This window comes from Stegostoma tigrinum, chromosome 6 (genome assembly GCF_030684315.1).
Source record: "Stegostoma tigrinum isolate sSteTig4 chromosome 6, sSteTig4.hap1, whole genome shotgun sequence".
Lineage (NCBI taxonomy): Eukaryota > Metazoa > Chordata > Chondrichthyes > Orectolobiformes > Stegostomatidae > Stegostoma > Stegostoma tigrinum.
In genome coordinates this window covers 58,115,997-58,141,666 of record NC_081359.1, presented here as the reverse complement: position 1 = coordinate 58,141,666, position 25,670 = coordinate 58,115,997, and the positions used below count along the sequence as shown (strand labels likewise).

The 25,670-nt window shown below is 38.9% G+C and overlaps 1 protein-coding gene across 7 annotated transcripts in view; it reads right to left on the bottom strand.

Moving 5' to 3' along the window:
* tenm4 (teneurin transmembrane protein 4) overlaps positions 1 to 25,670 on the bottom strand; it is a 973,741-nt gene that overhangs the window by 628,931 nt on the left and 319,140 nt on the right. For 6 of the 7 annotated variants that reach the window (XM_048532768.2, XM_048532771.2, XM_048532772.2 and 3 more), the window contains exon 1: positions 6,595 to 6,812. The exons of the other annotated variant lie outside the window; for it this stretch is intronic. The gene's annotated coding sequence lies outside the window, so the exon portion shown is untranslated. Of the gene's footprint in view, positions 1 to 6,594; positions 6,813 to 25,670 lie in introns of those variants that run through there. 7 annotated transcript variants of the gene reach the window in all.

Below are 25,670 nucleotides of genomic sequence, written 5' to 3'. Positions count from 1 at the left end.
TTCCAATCACAATTGGATTTTTTGTGCACAGGCACCAAAATTGTGAACCTCCAGTAAGACCCATACATCAAGCTCTGCAAAATTATTTTAAAATTGCAAGACTTTGCAGTGTTCTGACCGATACATTACCAGTGAATTTTTCCAGGAAAGGGAATGTATTTAGTAATGTTTGTAAAATTATTTGTTAACATTTTCTCTGTGGGCTTAAAAGTTATTTCCCACTCCACTGGCAGATGTTATTGTCATTACTGTTGATGGAAAAAAATGTTGAAGATAAAATCTGCGAAACTAAGAATTTTTAAATAACAAAGTAATATTCAATCTTCACCAGGTCACATACAAGTGATACAGCAAAAAAAAATGAATATTTAGCTGGATTCCATTATATAAATCACACTAAAATAAAAATCTCAGTCCAAAATAGTGGACGACCTTAGCTGGGTGTCAGGAATTTGGGCATTTTCTATTGCTCCACCAGCTCTGGTAACAGTACTGCAAGACTGACCTTACCAGAAATCTTATAAAATACATCCTGAACATTTTCTCCCTTTACAAGCTTGATGCAGAAACAGAGTGTGTCAAAGCTACCATGCAGGCCAGTGACCATCCTGATCAGATCCTTGTTCTTTGTGTAACATGCAAACTCACAAATAGGCCAAACACCACCAACTTCAAACCTGAAAAATGCCTAATTTAAACTGCTTCAAAGTACATCAAAAAGTTGGAAATGTTAAAGTAGCTGTTCACACTGTTCTAAGTCAGTGGCGAAGCATGCTGTATTTTCCTCAAATAGGAAGCAAGTGATAGTTTGAAAAGGCATTTTACTTAACAGACAATTTTGCAACATTGTATCTAAATTTCAGTGCAGATGCAAATGGCAGCCACGTAAACCATATGTCCCAACAATTGGTGAACAAATCAAACAGCACTTTTCTTCAGTTGTTTGTAATAGGCAAAAGTACAGACAATACTAAACCAGCCCATGCACTCGAAGGTCCAAAACAAAATATTGACTGTTGGAAGATTGTAAGAGCAGCTGATGCTAGAGTCAGAGATAACACTGTGGAGCTGGAGGAGCACAGTGCGCTAGGCAGTATCAGAGGAGCCAGAAAGTTGAATTTCTGAAGAAGGGTCCTGACCCAAAATATCAACTTTCCCACTCCTCTGATGCTTCTTGGACCGTTGTGCTCCTCCAGCTCCACACTTAATATTGACTGTTAAACATAGTTGCCTGAATGAGCAGCATTTGTTAAAAAATTCAGAGTGCACTAACAGCTGCAAAATATATCAATTCAAGATGATCAGTTAAGCTCAACGTGGCTCATTGGGAGTTTGGGAAGCCTGTACTTCCCTGTTACCACTACCATGGCAACACTTCAGCAAAACAAAATCAACTGTCAACAAATCACTGCTGTTTTACTGTAGTATAAAATTGTAATCTTTTGAAAATTGGCATTCTTGTGTTTCTCCTGATGAGTGCACTGAGAAGTTACAGCAATACGTTTCTCCTTTCATAATAAATAGTAATTTTCAATCTGCACAATGTCATGGAATGGGATAATCATATTTATCTGGGTTTACAGTTACAAAATTCCAGAACAACAGCTATGTCAAATTGTACGGAAAATCACAGTAGATATGTCAATCCACTGTAATCATTCCAGACACTCTTATCAATGCACTAAAATTATTCCAACTGACTTATATGTTTTTGCTATATTTAACGGGAAAAACTCTCCACTGCTTCAACACAAGAAATTTAAACTCTCTACTCAATAATATGTGCACCAATCCATTAAGGTTCTGAAAGATAGGGACAGCAATTTAAATTGAACATTGTCCAGCTGATCTACAGGAAATTAAAAATGAAAGTGCTGAATTATTTCATACACTTTTTTTTTAAAACAGATCATTACTTAGCGCAATGGGATTTTGCATCTTTAATTGACACATTGGGTGTCAATATCTGAGTTGGCTAGATAACTCTCCTGTGGTTCAGATTAATCGTCAACAGCATGACTTTGGTTCCCATTCTGGCTTTGGTAGACTTAGTCCCTCACCCTACCCGAGTATAGAAGACAATGGCAATTAATGAAAATAGCTTTTAAGAAAACAGCTCAAGGTGAAATGTCACAGGACAACGAGCCAAGGATTTGCCTGTAGGCAGAGCACACACGACATGAATGAAAATGCTTAATTTATGTGCTGACACTCGTATTCTTTAACCATCCAAAATCAATGAGCCAGTGTACTTATCAGACATCATGGCACAAAAATTCAATATGGTGGAGTTCCAGGGGACACAGGGATCACAATGTGTGTTCATCTCCATCCCTGATCCATTGAGGCAGACACCACATAAGCTTCATGCCACCTAGCAGTTCTCAGTCTAGTATTAAATATGCCACTGATCAACTACGCTTTCAACAGAGGTCCAAGTAGTATGTATGGATTCTACCTGCATGGAGGCAACTTGCCATTCATAAAGGATAGCTAGTGTCATGGAGTAGAAGCACTGCAAGTGTGAGGACGGTAACGGACAATGGTAAAGCCATAATCTATAGTGACGTTGTGAGCACTCAGTTTTTCAAATGTGACTTTGGAGGGGCCTTAGCAACTCTCCTTTCCCCCTCACTTTGTTTCTCAGCTGTCTGAAATATCCTCAAAGCATAAGAAGGGAATGGGAGCAAGTGGTCAGACAGGTAAATTTCCATAGTCTGGGCTCAAGGAGCTATTCTGGAAAATGTTCAACAATTTTACACATGTGGTGAAAGTTTGTGAATATATTTTCAAAGTTCATATCCAATCCATTGTACGACTGAGTTCTCACACTGTACAACACACCAGAACATCTCATCACTCACTCATCAGTCATTATGATACCCGCTGAATGTTCAGAGTCTCAACCTCACCCTCTCACACATATCAATGCTACTAATCTCACACCCATCTCAGTTTCCATATATTGTTCAGCTATGACAGGTATATTAGAGAAGCATACAGCAAGAGACTCACTGGAGGTGCTTGATGGCACCTTCACCAATCCATCATTTTGCTTACAATCACTAAGGTTAATTTTTCTTGTTATAATTGGTTCTATACATTATTTGGTTAAATTAGCATTGAAAATACATCTAACATTCAGAAAAATCTCTCAAAATGATTCTTTAACTTGAATTTATTGATTAAATTTATGTCTTCAAATGGGATAAAATTTCTTTAAGGCAGTGTTATGATCAATTTTTAGCTGGGCAGTACACATTTCACTCCCATCTCTTTGCTGCCAGTTATTTCCTGAAAGGGCCAGGAAACAACTCTTCAGAAAAATTTAACAGACTGAAGAAAATTTCATGAACTTTGTATTGTCCAGAAAATGGTATCTTATGAATAATGACTCTAAGTAACAATAAATGTCCATTGTGAAAATTACTCACAAACTGTTAGGTCGTCCATTTTGTGAGCATTTATTCTTAAAATGTAATACGTGTTTTCATTTTTGGTTTGATTGACAGGATTGAAATAATGAATCATGGCATATTGACTTATAACATCTCATACTAACCTGTAAACACTCCTACAGGTATCAAATTTGGTCACTGACTGTTTACATTTAAACCCTCACCTGATAACATATCACTATTCCTACTCCCTTTGTTTGAGATCAAGAAAAAACAATTTGTCAAGTGCAGAAGGAAGGATAAGGAGGAGCAACTGAAATGTGGTGCATTTCAATTTGTTATAGTAGGACCTCAGTATTTTAGTTTAGAATTTTATTCAAAGCATAAATTGGCTGTCCACCAATCATGTAAGAACAGGTTGTTAATTGCATAAAAATATTTTATTAACATTTTAATTTCATTTAGAATGAGATGAGAGAATGCCAAACTAAATTTGCAGTGGTTGAAACACATTTTGTGCATCAAAAGACTACTATTTAACAGCCCCAGTTTTCATATTTCAGAGAAAAAATATAAATGAATTATTACTATAAATCATTTCTTTCTTGATCCTTACTTAAAACATTTCATATAGGTGGGAATGGACATGACATTTGATTTTAATATCACTGCGTGTGAAGAAAAATCAACCAGCATTCCTGTTTAAAATAAATTGAGTTATTGTTCAAAACTTCAAAAAAAGAACAGGACATTAAGCAACTGCACACCATTTTTAGTATGACATTACTCTCTTCATTGTTTCTGACATGAAATGAGTCTCACAACTGAATCTTTGGCACGTTTAGTTTGAGTTGATTGTAAGCACAAGTGCTCTAACTCACTAGTAATGCAGTGAGATGTGTGCTTGGCTAACATCACATTGAAATTCTAAATATCTGCAACAAATCCTGTACTTCCTCGGTATTAATGATGTGATTTTTTAAAAACCACTGGGAGGCACTAACAGTGAATACATTTCTCTGTGTTGCTGATTAGAGTAACAGCAAAACATGTTTTTTATTTGTCAGCTTACCAAAATAATGTTGGTCAATTTGAAAATGTTTATGCCATCAATCCATTAATTGCCCAATGTACTGATAATTTACAGATCTCTTCCCAAATGTTGTTTTGGTATATAACAGTCATAGCACTACTGTTGTTCCTGTTATGCAAAATTGTGAATTAAATGAAGCATTTAGGTTGCAAGACTACTTTCTTTTGATTTCCACAATGACTCACTCTGATTCCTGATAATCAGCATTGATTTCAAGTAAAATTTGAAATACTAATAAGTTAACAGCCACCTGTTTGATCAAAGGCAAGCTTGTCATCTATGCAAAGTCTTTTGCAAGTTCCCTCCTATAGGCATTAGTGGCAAGCTGTCTGAAAGCCAATATTTCTCAGCTCAATAATATAACCTTCTGAACCAAGCTGATAGTCTCAGGCCTGATTGCAATATACCATGATATTTCAGTTGAATAGATCTTTTGAATTGTTTTGTCGTACATAGCTGCACTAAAACAATGCTTGTGAAAACTTCAGATGTCTAATTTCTCAGAAAAAAACACCTATAGTAAGACAAGGATTTTCCAATTAATTATGATTACCATTTCCTTCCAGCCTTTACAGGTCATTGGAGTAGCTCAAAAGAAGAGGCAAATGCTTCATCAGCATAGGCACTCAAGCTTTCAGATGTGAAGGAGAATAGAATCTGAGGGAACAAACATTCCTTTCATGGGGTGGGAAGCCAATAAAATTCACACGTTATGCTTTTTATATTGTTTGTACAAAACATGTCTTGCCATCTAGAATTCTGTTGTCCTGTAATGGACTGGTTAATTGAGTGCTCATCTTTTCAAACCATCTTAAAACATTTCGTTGTGACTGAAAAAGGAATCTTCAGCGTCTCTGCACCGTGAACTGTACCCAGCTCAGGAGAAAAATAAGTTGGCGTGCAAACACAAAAGATACGATTCCATTACATACTTAACGACCACTTCACTTCTGCCTCCACAGTTGCAAAGCAACAAGCAGGTACTCACCAACTCACTAACAAGCCGATCTTGACTAATCATTTAGTCTGCAGAATAGGAACAGCAGTGGCTGAACGCAGAACAGAAGTAAAGCCAGCTTTTTTTTAAAAGACTGCCCAGTAATAGTTTGTTCATAAACCTTCCCGACCTGAAAGCTATCCTTTAATACGTCAAGGTAAATAAACAAAAACAAAAAAAAATCACTATAATGAAGCTTAAAACATACATATCTGCAATCGATGCAGAGAACGTTGATGTTTTGGTTCAAAAGCAAAAGGTACCCACATTAAAACCTGTGAGCAGCTGAGGGAAAATGGCAACAGGATTGAATACAAAAAAATAAATTGGTTATTATCTCATCGCACTTCACTCAAAGGGAATGGCAAACTCGGGAAATCTGCGCGCCTGTCCAGTCCACATCTTTTCCCCTCCTTCCAGCCTCTCATTATTTGACACAATGAACTAAGTAGTAACTTTGCTACGAGACCTTGAAAAGAATGACATCGGGGTGGTGGTGGGATCTGAATAATTGATCTGTACTGAATCCATTTTAAAATAATGTGACCAAACATGGATGTTTATCCGAGCAGCAACATTCTACCAGCCAGCTACTAGTGACTAAAATGTGATTTTGTACCCTACAGCAGCTTCACAAATTGTTGGCTTTTATTTTCCATAAGAGCATTGTATGTTTAATACAGCCGTAGGACATGATCCAATAGTTTAGCAGCATAGTTGTTTTCTAGCCAGAGATTTAAAAATGACTGCATCGATGTTGAAAATTAATTGGTTTTATTAGAATACAGCTTGTGAACAAAACTAGCCGTCATTATAAAACGCTAACTTTCTGACTCATGACCTATTCAGAGGACATGCTACAGAGTTGAGACGCTGCAGTAAAACCCGCAGGAGATGCTTATATAAAATGAAAGAACTTCCTAGCCTCGTTAAAAAGAACAACAAGCAAATCTTACTTGGCATACTGCACATAGTTTGATTGTGAGCATTTTGAGAAAGATGCACATAAATCACTCTGCCGTAGGAATGTGTAACGGTATACGACACCATAACACAAGGTGCTCTTTGCAGCTACAGTTCAGAGAAAATACTGTTGATCAGCTTACCATTCTGAAAGCATTGACTATCCCACAGCCATCCTGCAGTCGATCACAATGCTTCCCCCTTATGTCATTCTGCATAAAACAGTGCTTAAAGCGGGAACAAATCAGTCAACAACTACGCATAGAAGATCCAGATCCTTTATAGGCATTAAGTGATCCTCGCACTTGAACATTCAGCTGAATCCAGGCTTCACGTACATACACTCATCAGCTAAATGAATGGGAGGCAGCAGCCAATCCCCGCATGCTTGGAAATGACAAGCACACATGTAGTCCAATGTTGGGCTGTACCAAGAAAGAAAGACAACGGGGGTTGCCAGTGGGCTAATCTTTTCGCAAATGTCGCTTCTGAAAGAAAATTACGTTAAGCTTGTCACACATGCCAAATTGACACTGTGAATTTTTTTTTCTCCTTCCCATCAGTTGTGTCAGTGATGGCGCTTTAATAAATTACTGCAGGGTTAATGCAGTTTAAAGACCCCGCTGAGCCACGGTTATTGTGTTATGCTCAGCAGTCTCAGAAGAATAGTTTTGCAAATCTATGGTCTCAAAGAAGCAACATAAAAGTAGTCTCAGAAGACATTAGTAAAATCAGTACTGTTGCTTCAGTGACATGATTAGTCCCATAATCCGCTTTATGAGTTGATATTACCTACTTCTGTCTCGATATTCAGCTGTTTTAACCTTTCAACAAAATCATACGAATCCCAGTTGTTAATCAGGCATTTGTCACCTCAAATGCACGTACGGTACCTTTGTGAAGGTTAATTAAGAGGAACCCTCGCATTTGGTGAAAGATCTTGCCGAGCATGTTTTTACTGGCTTTGTAGTCAGAGGTGAGCACCTCTACAGAATCGGTGATTCGAAAATCTGCGCTAGCAATCACATCTGTTCCCACACGGTGAAAGTTGAATTATAAACCGTGGGGGGAATACTTATATTGCAAAAGGTCACACTGCATTAGGTTTACATCTACTGCTGTGCCAGGTTACAACCAGTTTGGTGACCGGCAGCTGTGTTAAAGAATGGCCTCTTCCTTCGCTTAAGAACAATATTCCTTTAAGAAAACCTGGAAGTTAATACATCTTGACTGCTTTCAAGCTTGTAAAAAGAAAGCTCCGTCACAGATTATTCTGATTGCTTCACATCATTTTTGACTGCTTGGCTGTAAAAGTCTGGCATATGGAGCTTGTAGAGACAGGGGCTAGACTAGTGCTTGTGTTGTTTTTATTGTGCTACTGCTGCTTGAGCGTAAACAGGTTTAAAATTCCGAAGGAAATCATTTTTGTTCTTTTTATTGATCTTGATAGAATATTGAACCTCGGGTATATATTGTCCATTGAGTAGTTTTTTTTTAAACTCTGTTTTCATAATGAAAACACATCAGGTGCATGAACTGTATCAAACTGTAGTCGAAAACTTTCTATTCTCTCGGAGTTTGTGGTATGTAGTCTTGCGACCTAGACTGAAATAAGCTGAATTTCAGTGTGATCCACGTATTATCTTTCCGGCTAATCTCATACGGCATTTAGTTTTCTGGGACTGCCTGTGTACGGTGGAGTGAGAAGTTAAACAATCTTTCAAATGTAAAACTACTGGATTGAACTGGAGAATAGGTTCAGTTAATGAAGGGTTTGGATACGGTCTTTCAGTGTGTGTTAGGGGTAGTAAAGGGAGAGAAACGGACGAGGTGGGGGTTGGGACGGGGAAAATCTGGCTGTTTCTCAAAAAGTTAGTTTCAGAGCTGTTTCTACACCAGGGTTTAGTCTACCCAGCAGAACTCTGCTTTCGACCTGGAAGATCCCAGAATAAACCTCACTTCTTTAGTAAACAGGGTTATTTCATTCAATTTGCTGGAAATTCCTATTCTCAAATCTAGTTGCAAGTCTTCAATTTTTGTTGGGGGAAGGGAAGGAAAGTTGAGATCTTCATGGAGCAGGGTAAAGGGAACAAAATGTTTGCCAACTGTGTAAACAGTGTAATCTGCAGCTGTCGATATGACACTTATCCTTACTAATTCTCCTTTTGTGCAAATTCCAATGGCATTTCTTGATTTTAAAAAATCTGGGTATTAGCCCTCAGAGAAGAAGAAATAATTTTATTGGGTAAAGTATTGCATCCAATGAGCTTGTGAAGATAGAACTATTATTGTTTTGTAGCCTTAACTAGTTCTAGATTGACAGCTGGGTCACAAGATTTCCATGAGATAATTTTCCTAATCCTGTTCTCTATCAAATAATGATTTATTTTTAGATTGCTTAAAGAAATGAAACGTTGTAAAACTGCAACTTCATTTAAGCTGCAACTACATTTGTACCTTTATTTTTAAAAAAAACACAACTAATTGCTGAGGAAATTACAATAACAAAAGATTTGCCTACTGCACCTTAGTAAAGGAAACAATGCATCAGCAACTGCTAAAGAGAGGCAGATACAGGTTCAGAACTAACCTCTCTAGCTCACAGAGAATGAATATTGGCTGAAAATACTAATACGTCTTTTTAGCTCAGAAAGGCAGGCAAATTAAGTAATAACAGTTCAGTGACAGACATCCACTATGGTATTACCCAAGTATGAAATTTGGAGTCAAAATTGTAAATCAGGCTGCCACTGTTGGGAAAATTGTTGAAAATATTTGAATGGTGTAGAATCCCTACAGTGTGGAACCAGGCCATTTAGTCTGAAGAGCGTTCCACCCAGACACACCTGCTACCCTATCCTTGTAACCCTGCATTCTCCGTGGCTAAGCCAATTAACTAACACAACCATGGTCACTATGGGCAATTTAACATGGCCTATCCACCTAACCTGCACATCTTTGGACTGTGGGAGGAAACCCATGCAAACAGAGGGAAAATGCACAAACTCCATACAGACAGTCACCCAAGTGTGGAATTGAACCCGGGTCCCTGGTGCTGTGATACAGCAGTGCTAACCACTGAGCCACCGTGCTGCCCCTTATAACGTGGCCTTGGAAAAATTTCAAATGAATTCTAATTGAAAGAACCACAGCTACTCGAGTATTTCAAGGATCTTGAGCAGCGTATTTCTAAAAAGGAATGCAATGCATATCTTTTGATAATTTAAATTTATGTTTCCTGGTCCTCGTCAATCTGATAAACTGGAATAAACTATGTGAGAGGTGTTGGGGTAATCTGTGAGTGATATTTTGCAAGTTGTTATTCGGCGGGTGATAACTGCATTCCTTCCAGGGGGATCTGAGTTGTTTCTTGAATGGAGCAGAGATCACATCTAATGGAGAGTAAATATTTTTAATAGACCAGGCCTAGTCCAGGTGATTTCCTGCAAGTTTCAATTGCCTGGTTTAGATGCAGGGAAATTTTTCAGATCGATTTTTATTCCTTAGTGACATTTTTACTCTCTCCGAGGACATTGCAAGACAATGGAGGCACACATGCTGGAGATGATTCAGCTGCAGTTCATTGGTACCACATTTACCCCTGTGTTTTGAATTCTTTCCAGAGCTCAAGTACCTGGGCTAACTCTCCAGTGCAGCTCTGTGGAAGCGTTATATTTCAGATAATAACTTTGAATAGTGGCACTGTCTGCCCTCTCAGATAGATGGAATTGAATCCTATATTTTGAAGTGGAGCTTGTGCGTTCTAATGTCCTTGGTCATGATCACATTGCTGTTTGCCAGCACTTGCTTTTGTTTTTATTCATTTGTGGGATTTGGGCATAACTGGCTGGCCAGCATTTATTGCCTGTCCTTTAGTTGCCCTTGAGAAGGTGTTGGTGGGCTGCCTCCTTGAACTGCTTCAGTCCACATGCTGAATGTTAACTCACAATGCCCTTATGGAGGAAATTCCAGGATTTGGACCTAGCAACAGCGAAGGAGCAACAATTTATTTCCAAGACAATGTCATGAATGGGTTGGAGGACAACTCGCAGCTGGTGGTGTTCCTATGTATGTGCTGGGCTTGTCCTTCTAGACAAAAGTTGTCGTTGCCTTGGAAGGTGCTTTCTGAGGATCTTTGATGAACGTCTACTGTATATCTTGTAGATAGTGCACACTGATGCCACTGAACATCAGTGCTGGGGGGAATGGATGCTTGTGGATGTGATACCAATCAAGAGGGCTGCTTTGTCCTGGATGGTGCCATGCTTCTCGAGTGGGGAATATTCCATGATACTCCTGAGTTGTGCCTTGTAGATGATGGACAGGATTTAGGGAGTCAGGAGATGAGTTAATCGCCATGGTATTCCTCATCTCTCATCTTCTATTGTAGCCATTGTGTTTATGTGGCAAATTCAGTCAAGTTTCTGTTCAATGTTAACTTCGAGGATGTTGATACTGGGGGCTCATTGAAGGCAACACATTGAATGTCAAGGGGTGGTGGTTAGTTTGTTTCTGATTGGAGATGGTCATTGCCTGGTATTTTTGTGGCATCGGTGTTTCTGCTGACTTGTCTGCCCAAGCCTGGATATTATCCAGATCTTATTGCATTTGAATATAGACTGTTTCAGTGTCTGAGAAGTCACGAATGGTGCTGAACATCATGCAGTCATCAGTGAACATCCCCACCTCTAACCTTATGATGGAGAGAAGGTCATTGATGAAGCAAGCTGAAGATGGTTAGATTTAGGACACTATTTTGAGGAACTCCTGCAGAGATGTGCCGAAGCTGAGGTGACTGACCTCCCACAATGACAACCATCTTCCTACATACCAAGCATGACTCCAACTAGTGAAAAGTTTGCCCCTGATACCCAATGATTCCAGTTTACCTCGGGCTCCTCGATGTCACACTCAATCGAATGTAGCCTTGATATCAAGGACTGTCACTCTCACATCATCTCTATAATTCAGTGCTTTTATCTACATTTAAATCAAACCTGTAATGAAGTTAGGATCTAAGGGGACCTGGCAGAACCCAAACAGGGAACCATTGAGCAAATTATTACTGAGTAGGTGCTGTTGGGTAGCTGTTGATGACACCTTCCTTACTTTGATAATCGAGGGAAGACAGATGGGGCTGTAATTGATTGGGTTGGATTTGTCCTGTTTTTCGTATACAGGGCATACTTGTGTAATTTTTCACATTGCCAGGTAGATGCCAGTGCACTAACTGTACTGGAAAAGCTGGCTAGGGGAGCAGCAAGTCCACTGGAGACCACTGTGGGGGGCTGAGATGCTTCATCTATTCAGCATTTCTGCCTGATGTTTGCTGTAAATGCTTCAGTCTTATCTTTTGCACTAATATGTTGGCTGTTTTCGTCATTGGGGATGGTGCCACCTCCACTGAGTTGTTTAATTGCCCACCACCATTCGCAACTGGATGTGGCAGGACTGTAGAGTGTAGATATGACCCATTGGTTGTGGGATCATTTAGCTTTGTCTATCGCTTGCTGCTAATGCTGTTTGACATGCAAGTAGTCCTATCTGGTAGCTTCACCAGGTTGACACATAATTTTTCGGTATGCCTGGTGCTGCTCCTGGCATGTCCTCCTGCACTCTCCATTGAACCCGCGTTGGATCCCCTGGTTTGATGGTGATGGTTGAGTGAGGGATATGCTGTGCCATGGCATTGCAGATTGTACTGGAGAACAATTCTGCTGCTGTTGAAGGCCCACAGCGCCTCATGGCTGCCCAGCCTTGAGTTGCTGGATCTGTTGAACTCTGTCCCATTTAGCACGGTGATAGTGCCACACAATGTGATGGAAGGTATTCTCAATGTGAAGATGGGACCTTCCCTCCACAAGGACACTGCAGTGCTCACCCTTACCAATACTGTCATAGGCGCATCTGCAGCAGTAGATTGGAAAAAATGAGGTCAAGTATTTTTTTTTCCTCTTGTTTTGGTTCCCTCACCACCTACCTTAGCCCAGATGAGCAGCTATGTCCCTCAGGACCCAACCAGCTCAATCAGTAGTGCTGCTGCCAAGCTACTATTGATGGTGGGCATTGAAATCGTCAATGTGGAGAATTCACAGAGCATCTCCCTTCTGACTGTATACCACTGTGGTGCCCCGTCTGCTGGGTCTGTGTTGCTAGTGGACAGGATATATCCAGGGTTAGCGATGGTGGTGTCTGGGATATTGTCTGTCAGGTATGATTCTGTGTGTATGATTATGCCAGGCTGTTGCTTCACTCGTCTGTGAGACAGCTCTCCCAATTTTGGCATAAGCCTCCATATATTGATGGGGAGGACTTTGCAGGGTCGACAGGGCTGTTTCTGCTGTTGTGTATTCCAGTGTCTAAGTCAATACCAGGAAATTCATCTGGTTTCATTTCTTTGTTGAGACTTTGTGGCAATTGTTACAACTGAGTGGCTTGCCAGGCTGTATCAGAAGACAGTTAAGTGTAAGCACGTTGCTGTGAGTCAGGACTCATATGTAGGCCAGACTTGAAGAACAGTAGTGTGCAAAATAGGTTTGTCTAACAATCAACAATGGTTTCACGGTCATCAGTCAATTCTGATTTCTAGATATTTTGTTGAATTCAAATTCTAACAGCTGCCATGGCAGAATTTGAAATGGGTCCCAAGGATATGAGCCGAGTTTCTAGAATCCTACTCTGGATATAATGCCATTAAGCCATCTCATCCCCTGCTATGTACAAATTGGCTACAGTGTGTCCTTCACTGGCTATAAATGCTTTAGGACTTGCTGATCTCATGAAAGGTGTTATATACTGCAAGTCTATCTTCAGTATTCTCTAGTTATCATGAATGTAGTTTGGAACTGGGGGACAGCTTTCATTGGGCTCCGAGACTTGCTTGTCCTGTGCAAGGCTTGCTATTGCATGTGAATACTAATGCTTCGATAGACCTCTATTGCCAACCAGAAATGTTGAATATTAATACTAAAATGAGTAAAAGAATCCTAACACACTCAATAGATAGAGAAAAGATAGGACTAAATTAATACACAAAACATAGGACTGAGATTTGGTTCAAAGAAAGATGACGTACGTTATGTGAGAATGGAAAGTTTTTGAAGTCTTGGAGATGGAGAACTTGGAGTTTCAGTTGATATGAAGGACCTGTTAGTAAAAATGAAAGAGTTGGGAACTTTTGGATCTGAGTACCAAATGTACAGAATTTAAATCTAAGGGCTCATATTTGCATATTAGGGATAAAAGGTATTGGCTATATTGTTCATGCTAAATGAGTGCAAAACATGTGAAACAGTGGAATGGCTTGGCAAGAAACATTAATGAGATCCATGAAAAAAGACAATCCTTTCTGGTAAATAAACAAATCACAAATATATTACAGAGAAGTTGACTAGATGGACTGAAGATTTTCTCCTGCTTGAAATGGATGCCATGAGTTCTGGAAGCTGTAAGTCAATTGAGATTTCATTTACCATATTTCTTCAAACTAAGACTATGGTCCAATAATGCGGCAGCATAACATGTAAATGCAGGGTAATAAGATTGATAGAATAAGAAACAATGGAATAATGTTGTTTTCAAAGAAAAGCAGGTATTCAATAAATGGTTGAATTACATTGAATATATTTAATTACACTTCCTGTATCAGTGCTGATTTAAATAAAAAGCATAAGTCCAATGTGTCCTGCTACATTATTATAACAAAAAAGAAAGCAATTTTAGCTGTTGCACTAATGTATTCGTGGGTTCTTACATTCCCTTTGCACTAATAGACATTGGAGCTTCTGACATTCTGTCTGTGCTGAGTTAGCTTCTTGCCAAAAGCCAATGTATAATAGCAGCCCAGTGGCCTTAGTACCCTAAGTTAAAGTGGTATTGAGGAATTATGGTTTTGGGGGGTAAATTTAGTCAGGGATCCTGGTCCTGATCGCTATCTGATGACTCCTATGAAACTGCATCAAGATTTTGAACAAGGGCTGGTTTGGTTCTGCTGCTCTATCCACCATCAAATTAAGTAACATGCTAGCATTCATTGTTTACAGTCATGCTGAGAATGGACACTTGAATTCGCAAATAACACAGATTTGCAGTCAGCACCAGTCTATCATCCATGTGATAAACACTTATGAAAGTTGGAAACAAGATAGAAAGGGAGTCTTCCTTTATTTTTCGTAAATTATAATTTACTATCACCTCTGCATTCTCTGCATATTGGAGATAATGCCATCTGCAATGGCATATGAGCTCAATCAATGCTAAAGCCATTTAAGAACGAAGCACATTGTATAAACTTATAAGTTTGAAAGTTACACTTGGGAAAACAAATAAGGATTTAGCTCTGCATAAATGCAACAACAGACGTTAATGTTAGTAACGCCCATAGCAAAAAAAATCTATATACATTACATATAACCTACAGGCAAAAGCACAATTGTTACAAAACTATGGGATAAATACAATGCACAACAGGATGCATTATTAAGAAATTGAACCCAGTAGATTGGTTTCCACAATCAGTTCCCTGATCTGAGGATTGGATTTGAGACATGCTCAAATCTTAGGCAAAGATGTTTGCTTGGAAATTTGTTCTGCTACTAGCAATTACGCAGAGTGATGGAAGTAACTGTAGTCTAAGTGAAAGCAAAACCTTTCAAGTGCTACAGGTTTGGGCATCTACCTTCAAGACTACAAATGTAATCTTGGAATGGCATTTCAATCAATGATGCTAGATTTGGTGCAGTGGTTTCATTTTTTAGCCTCACTTCCACAGGTATGTTCTGATTTCCAATTGTTTTTATTAGTAATTCATAATATGAAGGCACTGCTGACAGGGCCAACATTTATTGTGCACTCTTGGTTTTGCTTGAAAATATTGCGGTGCGCTGACTTCATGTACTGCTGCAGTCTGTTTGGTGTAGGCATCCTGGAATGGCAATAGGATTGGAGTTCCAGGATTTTGATCCTGTGATACTGAAGGAATGGCTAAATATTTCCAAGTAAGCATAGTGAGTGGCTTGGAGGGGAATATGCAGGTCATGGTGTGTGCATGTATCATTCTACAGTGCATCTTGTAGATGGTACAAACTGCTGCTACTGAATGACCATGTTAGGGGGTTTGGATGTTGATGGATGTGACGCTGATCAAGTGAGTTGCTTTTTCCTGAATGGTGTCAAGTTTGTTGACTGTCTTTGGAGTTGCACTCAGTCAGGTTAATGGGGAGTATTCCATCACACTACTGACTGGTTTCTTGTGGATAGTGGACAGGCTTTAGAGAGCAGGAGGTGACATACTTATTGAAGGATTTCTAGCCTCTGACCTGTCCTTGTGGTCACAGTATTTGTATGACTAATCCACTTCAGTTTCTGGTCAACGTAACCTCTAGGACGTTGCTGGTGCAGTAAGTATTCAGTGCTCCCAGCTACTTCTTGATATCACATGGAGTGAAATGAATTGACTAAAGACCAGCATTTGTCATGCATCTATCTGGAAGAAGTTGAGAAGGATCATCCATGTGGCATTTCTGGCTGAACCTTATCTGTCATACTGATATGTTAGGTGCTTCCATTATTGAGGCTGGATATGTTTATAGAGTTGCCTCTTCCAGTGAGTTCTTTAATTATCAATTATCATTGACATCTGGATATAGCAGGACTGCCTAGCTTAGATCTGATCCACTGGCTTTGGAATTTCTTCCCTCTGACCATCCCTTGCTGCAAAAGATGTTTTTCACAAAAGTAATCCCGTTTGGTAGCTTCAACAGTTTGACACTTCATTTTTTTTTACATGCCTGGTGCTGCTTGTAGCATGTCCTCCTCTAGCCTTCATTAAATCGGGCATGATACCCTGGCATGATGGCAAAGGTAGAGTAAGGTATATGCCAGGCCGTGAGATTGCAGATTGTGTTAGAGTATGATTCTGCTGCTAGTGATGGCCCACAGCACCTCATGATGTCTAGCCTTGAGTTGCGAGAGCTGTTCAAATCTTATCTGGTTTAACACAGTGATAGTGCTACACAACATGGTGTAGGTTATCCTCAATATGAAGGTGGGACTTCGTCTCCACAAGGACTATGCAGTGGTCACTCCTATCGATACTGTCATGGACAGGCGCATCCATGGCGGGGAGACTGGTGAGGATGGAGGACATTAAAATGTCCCACCCACAGTAAATTCTGCACCCTTGCCACCCTCAGTGCTTTCAACAAACAGTGTTCAATCTGGTAATTAACAGAAAGTTTCCTTTCCCATGTTTGTCCTTCTGCCATAAGATTTCATGAGGTAGAGAGTCAATATTGAGGACTCCCAGTTTAAATGTCTCCTGACTGTACACCACTATGCCACTACCTCTGTTGGGGTGGCATATTCAGGGATGATGGTGGTGTCTGGAATATTGTCTCTAAGGCATGATTCTGTGTGTATGACCATGACAGGTTGTGGCTTGACTGGCCTGTGAGATAGCTCTCCGAATTTTGGCAGTAGCCCCGGGTTGTTACTAAATTGGACTCTGCAGCATTGACCAAAGTGTCGCTGTTGTCAGGTCTGAAACCTTCATCGATGCTATGTGATCTATACAGTTTCATATCATTTTTTGTGAATTTTAAGCAGTTAATTTAATTGAGTGGCTTGTTTGAACATTTCAAAGAGGAGTTAAGAGTCAACCAAATGTCTGAGTGTCTTGAGTCACATGTAGGTCAAGAAAGGATGGTGCAAAAAGCTAAAAAAGTTCAAGTGTGAGTAACATTCAGGGCATTGTTAGTTTCCACAATCTTCTGCACTTAAAAAAAATGCTGAAAGCCAGTTTCATCCACAAAACTGGCTGTGCTACGGACTGAATAAATCACCATGGTGAGTTTGCATGCCTTTGAGGAAACTCTTAAAATTAAGCACTTTTTAATGCAAGTACACGCATATACATATTTATTTTTTTGAATTTATGAAGGAACTGACTCTTGTACACCAATGTGGCTAGTAAATGGATTTCCTCAGTTCCTTTAAAACCATGTTCAATTAAGTCATTAAATTTGGGTTACACTCAGGCTTTGGAGTTCGCGTATTGAATCAAATGGTTTTTTTTGTAATAAACCTTTGTTTTATTCCTGTTAATAAAAATGCACGAAGCTACCATTCTTAAATGTCTCAAAGAATTTTTTTTCATCCAAGAAAATATGTAAAATAAATTAAGCTTGATAACATTGCTTGAATATGCTAGATTTTGGAAGGCACACCTTTGACAATATTCAAATAAGTTACAGCAAAATCTTGAGCAAAGAAAGCTTCTGGAAACTAGTGCAATTTATATGTGAATTGCTGATTATGTTCAAAGTAGAATCCATTTTTCAATAACCGCAGACAGCACAAGAACAGTCAGGATACAGTGGTTTCCTCAGAGACTGACAGATTTTGGAGGAGAAGAATGTTGTTGGTGAACACAGAAGCAGGAGATGACTCATAATGGACATATTTACCTCTGATCAGTACTAAACCGGACCTTGAGAAGTTTCTGCTTAATTCTGGCATTAATTCAAGATGCAGTCGACACTTCCTTACAAGTGTCATTGCAGAGTGGATTTGTTTCATACAGAAAGGACAGTTAAACTGTGGATGGAAACCTGAATCTAAGACGTGGCACAACATGATTCTGAGCCTAAGATTTCCAAAGCAGGGAGTTTTGTTTGGTGAGCTTCAAACTCTGATTAGAACCTGCTTAGGCACTTACAACATATGGTTTTCCACTGATTTGCAGCATAATGCCGCTTTTCTTTCCTCCTGTCTTTCCTTAGTCTGACCTACCTGTGACTGCAGACATACAGTACTTTGCGTTTTTCCACTGCAAGTTGCGAGCTTGAGGAACTAATGTTTCAGCTGAGTTAGAGCTTTCAAATTGTAATGGGAGTTCTTGCTGTTCAACAAGCAGTTTACATCAGAGCTGTAATCAGCAGTAGCTAGAAATGGATTCAGATGTAAGCCCTGGAATCATTTCACATCTCGTTATCCCATAGTCCTCATAAATAAGCTACTGGTGCACATCATTAATCTTGTCTCTGGTAAAAAATGAGGTTGGCATTCTAGGCAAGAGCTGAATAAATGCTATTTTCCACTCAAGTGCCAAAATCATAAAGCTGAAGTAACATCATGCCTTGCATTTTTAGGCCAAATTTGTTTTATTTTTATTTTACTGAGTTATGAGGGAATATGAACAATAACCATAATATTTGGTCTGTTATTGAGTGGAAGATCATGTGCTTATTTGTATTACTGATCCAAAGTTCAGATATCTTCTTCCTATTTTATGACAACAGTATACTGGACAAGAAACAGAGATTCAAATCTTCCACTCTCCAAATTATTGAAGATGGAATGAATATTAGAAGAGCCATGTAAGGACCTTCAGAAGCCCTAACATGGGACATATGTGGGAATTGCCAAGAAAGTTTATATTGATGAGTTGATTTTCTTCCTGCTTGTGAACCTCTACCGATGCCACTGAACCTTAGTTTTGGGTGAATATTTTGGCCTGTTACATGGGACTTAACAGGATATTAATGAAGGAAATGGTATGGTGTATAATACCCAGCCTAAGATTTATGAGACTGATTTGAGCAATGCAACTGACAACCCAATTAGCATCCACCCTTCCACCCCAACAGACCCAGATACCACCCCAACAGACCCAGATACCATCCCAACCACCAAACCCAAAATGACTTGACAATCCCTCCACCCCCCACCATCAAACTACCTCTATCCTACACCAACACAGGAGCTCCCCAACCATTTGATTAACCCCTCTTCTTACATGCTGAACTACTTTATGTACCAGATCAACCTACCCTCTTCACTTATCTACAGTATCCACTCATTCATTCATCCACGTAGGAAACCATGCACATTTATTACAAGACTTGGACTTTTCTAAGCTTACCTGAATAAGATAGCTCATGCTGTACATGGAGAAGAAAGTGTCTTCTCCTTTCCCTCCCTCTACTATACTTGCTGGCTTTCCCTGGAGATGCTGCCCTGGCAACTTGTGTTTCAGCTGGAACTATAAGATCCCAGAAAAATTGGGCCCATTGTCAGAACAGGGAAAAGTTCGGGAATAGCAACAATTACTTCTACAATTCTGATGACTAGAAGATCTAGAGCAGAATTACAATTTGCAAGTAAATGAATTTCACCCTCCTTAAAATGAGATATAAAAATACCTGGTTATAAAAATTAATATTAAGCAGAAATATCAAGTGAACAATATTAGATAAGGAATTAATCAAATGAATGATTTGATTTCATTTCACAGTTAAATTATTTTTAATTTAATAATTGGGGTATGTTTCTATGAGTTGTCAAAGAATGGAGAACAGATAAATATGCACTATATCCTAAACCTTTCTCTTGAAAAATATGTAACTTATATCAATCTACATTATTGATACAGCTATTCCAGCATAATACTTTTTAATTTAGAATTAGCATAAATTATTTTGTCTTTCAATAAGTTCATTAGTGCTAAAATGCCTCAAGCCCCTAAAATTTAGTTACCCATTTGCTATCAACATCAACTATGTGTCTTCTTTATTTTTAAAATCCTAAATACCATACATACTCATGTAAAAGTTAAAATTTTTAGACTGTTTTTTGAGGTCAACTTTATGGGGTCGACTATTACGTGGATACTAGTTTTGAGGGGCTAAAATTAATGCTACAGTCCAAAATACTCTATCATTAGCAGAAGCCCAATTGATCTCTAAATGAATAAAGAAAAAATTGCAACAAATTACAAGAATCACTGGATAAGGACAACAGAAATGAAAATGAATTTGTAGGCTTTTATTTGTACAAACAAAAAGTGAAATAGAAATATAACACAGCTTTAATTTACAATTACATGGTACATCTTAAATTAAACAAATTTTAAAATTATCACTTAAAATTCGCCTTCCTTTTGCCGATTTCTGATTACAAACTGGTGAAACTGTAATACTTTATCTTCTAGTTCAGCAGGCAGCTTTTGCTCAATCTTAGTTCTCTGCCAAAGTAACAAATCATGCCTTGTCATGAACCTTGTGCACCATCCAGCACTTGCCTCAAAATCCAAAATTCCATTCTTCTTTGATGTGTTTTGTGCATGTATTCAGATGGCTTCACTATCAACTCATTTTCCATTTTGATGATTTTTAAGTACCTACGTGGCAACGTTTTTCTCCAATTGTGTTTTTATTTTTTTCTGGAGGGCATTTTTACACAGTGATGAAGGAATTTCAAAACCTCAACTAGGTATATGACTGTATTCCATGAGTGCCACAGGGGAAGTGAGTTCAGCTGAGCTACACGCAAAGGGAGGTTGTCACCTGACTGACCTGATGCATCTAAACATTCATGCCAAAGTGGTGAGAATTGTGCATCAAAATACATAATAGCATGAAAAAATTCATTCCCTCATCATAACATGTATGTACAGGATACCTTGACTCAAAAATGTTGATCAATTATCTCTGAAGAATCAGGGTCGACTTTTACATGAGATCGACTTTTCCTCGAGTATATATGGTATATGCATTGTGTACAAAAATGCATATATAAAGAAAACAGAAAATTTATGTGGCAACATTAAGTACATTTCAGAATAATCCTTGTTCTTTATCTCTATACCTTGGCTATAAAGTTAAGAATTCGACTTGCTTTCTGAGCCACCTAATTACCAGTCCAGTTCCCTTTAGGTCCATCTTTGTGTTTCCCAAGATTCTACTGTTCACCATGTATTCCATTGCCTCGTTTATCTTTGAATTCTATTTGCCATTGATTAGCCCAGCTATTATCTCCTGTAATCTGAGGCTATCCTCTTTACTATTTACCACTCCACCAATTTCCATTTCATCCAAGCTAATCAACATTCCCACATACAAGTCTATATGTAACACAAACAGCAAGGGCCCCAACACTGATCCCTATGGAAACCCAATGGACAGAGGGCTTCCAATTTCAAAAACACTCTCAAGCGTGACCATCTGCTTCCTTCCACTCAGCCAATTCTGGATCCAATTAGTAATATTTTCTTGGATCCCATTATCCAAATCTAAGGCCTCACATTTAGCCACGCTGATGAAAAAAAGACATGATCTTTGGCTATATTTTAAAAGGGGGGAATTTCTGCTCCTGTTCTATTGTCCTTATCATGTCTTCACTAGTCAAAACCATTTTGTGAGCCTTGTAAGAAAGACTGCCAATACCTTGTCAAATATTTCAAGTTCATGGAACCCACTGACATGGTCAATAACTGGTGCCACAATAAATCAATTTACTCCATACATAGAATATGAGAAAGATAACATTTTGCACATCATCTGTAAGAGAGCAGATGGCGAATTTATTTTTATTTTCACTCGCCTAACAGCAAAGCTAAACTTGGGTTAAATCTGGAGGAGTCAGAGCTACTTGAACCACTTCTAAGCATTATCATGCATGAATGGAATATCAAAACATTAGATGCAGGTATGTGGCCTCTTAACAGATGCTTTAATGATGTTAGTTGCTTATAATGTCAGTGAAAAAATTGTTAATCAGAATATGTTTCTGAGGCCTTTATCACAGATGATGACTAGTGTGCATTTTCTTCTTTGCAAGTGCTGTAGCATTTACACGCAACGTAGAATATATGAAAAGAGAAAGATAGGTTGAAACTGCAGGGCAAAAAAATGACCTTATTGCATATCTGTCATTTCATATCTACAGTGATTTCTACTTCAGGATTTCCCAGTGAATTGCCCTGTGCTGTACCCTTAGGCTAACTACAGTATACACCATACAATGAGGATTAAAGACTTTTCAGATTTCACTTAAAAGAAAATAAGTTTATATTAAATCAACAATAATTAATTTAACAGGAACCAAAAAAAATTGCACACAGATAGTAACATGCATGAAAATGTTGATTTTGTTATTTTTTTATCTGAGAAGAAAAGAAACAGAATTCTGGGCAATAAGTAATTCAAAATTAGAGATAAAAGAAACACTGCTCATGCTGGAATCCAAGGTACGCAAACAGGAGGCTGGAAGAACAAATCAAGCCAGGCAGCATTCAGAATGCAAATTTGAGGCACAACACCTTATCTTCCATCGGGGCACCCTACAGCCTGAAGGACTCAACATTGAGTTCTCCAATTTCAAGTAATCTTCCCACCCATTCCCCAGTTCCCTTTCCAGCCTCACCTTCTTCCTTCCATTCCACATACTGACCCTCCCTTCCAGCTACCAACTGGATTCATCCTGCCCATCGACCAACCTGCTACCAGTGTCCACCTATCACCACCATTCTACTACCTCCCAAACACACCCACCTTTATCTACAGCTCCCCCAAACCCCATATCCAGTCCTGAAGAAGGGTGATACCCAAAACATTGACTTCTCTTTCCTCCTATTAATTCAAAATTTCTTACAACGTAAAGTGCCAAATTAACCTTTCAAAATAAATATTTCTTTTCCCCTCACCGCAATAGACATTCATAGTACTGCATTGTATGACTTAACTAATGACCCATCCATTAATTTATGTGATGTGTTACATCTCAGAAATTACTCAAGGTGTTTAACATACAATTAATATCTTTGCATTGCAAAGACTGCTGTTCTGGAACTAAGCACTATAGTCATTTAATGTATATCCAATTCCCCTAAATATCCAATGAGATGACACATCAGTTAATTTGGTTTTTGTACTAATAACTGATTTCCAGATTTAGGAAGAAGTCACTCCACCTTGTAAATGATTGCTTTATGATCTTTAATGTTCACTTATTCGAATCACTTGTAGCGTGGTCAATCCCGTTTTACTGTTGCATTTTTTTCAGCTCTCTATTCAGCTGCTCCTTGCGTAGCTCCGATCCTCCATGCCCCATGGATTTGAACTTGGCTAAATCTTGGCTGTCAGTATCTGTTTCTTACTGATTCATACTCATGCGTCAACCCCCATCTTCTTTGTAATGTACCAGCTTTGTGTTCTTGAATGATTGGGTTTTAAATTTCCTGGACTTTCTCTTCAAATTCCTTCATGACAATTTTAAGCTGAATTTTAACTTTGCCACCATTTCTTGGTATCTATTCCTTGTTTATTTTCTTCTCATCATCAAAGTACTCTTTTATCTGTGATAAGGACACGACACAGAGTTTTGTTATAGACACCTTAATAGCTAAAACAGGTAGCCAAAGGATGTCAGCTCTAATGATAAAGCACTGGATTATCAACCAAAAGGAATTTTAGGCAAATGGAATTTGTACATAGAGTGCACCCTAGGGGTCATGGCAACAGCCAAACTGTTACATTACAGCAACGATAGCTGGATTAATCAGAATTGGCCTGCCTGGCCTGAGAATTAAGATTGACTATGAGCTATTTTGCTACATCTCCATGCTAGTGATAGTTCAACCAAATTTATGGAAAGGGATAACAACAGTGCAGAAGTTAAGTGTCTAAATTAGGACAAAGTTGATTTCAGTATCATTAGACAAGCTCTGGCAAACATAGGAGTCTCTTAAAAGTAGTTTAGTGAGAGTTCAGTGCCAGCATGTTCCTCCAAGTGGGAATGGCAAGGGCAGCAAGTCCAGGGAACCCTGGATGCCAAGGGATATTGAGAGTTTGATAAAGAAAAACAAGGGAACATTTGTTAGGTACAGGGGATTAAAAAGAAGGGTGGCCTTTCAAAAGTATAGACAGTGTCAGAGGTTACTTAAGAAGGTAATTAGAAGGACAAAGAAGGACCATGAAATATCTTTGGCAGATGGGATCAAGGAAAACCCCAAGGATTTTTATTAAGAATAAGAGGATTAATAGACAAAAAGTTAAAAAGCAAAGGGGCAACCCGTGTGTGAAGCCAGTGGAGAGGGTGAGGTCTTAAATGAATACTTCTCATGTGTATTCACAAAGGAGAAAGACATTGTATCTGGGAATATCAGTCGGGATGGTAAGGTTCTAGAACACATTAAGATTAATAACGAGGAGATATTAGATGTTTCAACAGGTATACAGGTGTGTAAATCCATGGGGCCTGATGAGGTATCTTCCAGGCTGCTACGGAAAGAGATAGCTGGGCCCTGGCGGAGATATTTAACACTTTGCTGGCCACAGATGAAGTGCCATATGACTGGAAGATAGCTAGTGTGATTCCTTTGTTCAAGAGGGCAGTAGCAATAGGCCAGGCAATTACAGACCAGTTCGTCTGATGTCACTGGTAGAGAAATTATTGGAAAAAATTCTGAAAGACAGGATTAATCAATACTTTGAAAGGCAGGGATTTGACACAGTATTGTTAGAGAGAGATCCATTCTGACTAATTTAATTGCGGTTTTGTTTTGAAAAGGTGACTAAATGTGTTGATAAGGGTAGTGCAATTGTTGTGGTTTACATAAATTTCAATAAGGTCTTTACCAAGGACCTACATGGAAGACACGTCCAAAAGCTAAGAGCAGGTGGGATCCAAGGTGAGTTGGCAAATAGGATCTAAAATTGGCTTGCAAATAGGAGCGACGTGTGATAAACAAAAAAAAGAAAATTACAGCACAGGAACAGGCCATTCGGCCCTCTAAGCTTGTACTGACATGCTCCCCATCACATCTAAAAGCCCTACCCTTCCGGGGACTGTATTCCTCTATTCCCATTCTATTTGTGTATTTGTCAAGGTGCCAGATGGCAGAGTGTTTATTTTAATAGACAGCCTGTGAACAATGGTGCATCATTGGGATCAGTGCTGGGACCGTTGTTGCTCAGAATGTACATTAACAAATTTGATGTGAATGAAGAAGGTTTAATGAGTAAGCTTGTACATTACTTGAAATTTGGACGGTGGTGTTGACAATGAGGAGGATGGTCTCAGGGTGCAGCCTAATATTGATGAGCTAGTACATTGGGCACAGCAATGGTAGGTGGAATTTTAGCCTGATAATTTGAGGTGATGCTGTTTACAAGGGCTAAAAGGGGATGGATATATGTAATGAATCATAGGTTCCTGGGGAACTTGATGTATAGATCCATGAAGCTGTCAGCCCTAATAGACAGAGCAGTGAAGAACATATGTGAGATCCTTGCTGTCATTAGCTGGGGTTTCGAAAATAGGAGTGCTGAATTGTTGTTACAACTTTATAAAACATCGATTAGACCACAGGTGGAATACTGAATGCAGGTCTGGTTGCTATCTTATCAGAAGGATGAAATTGCTATGAGAGGATGCAAGG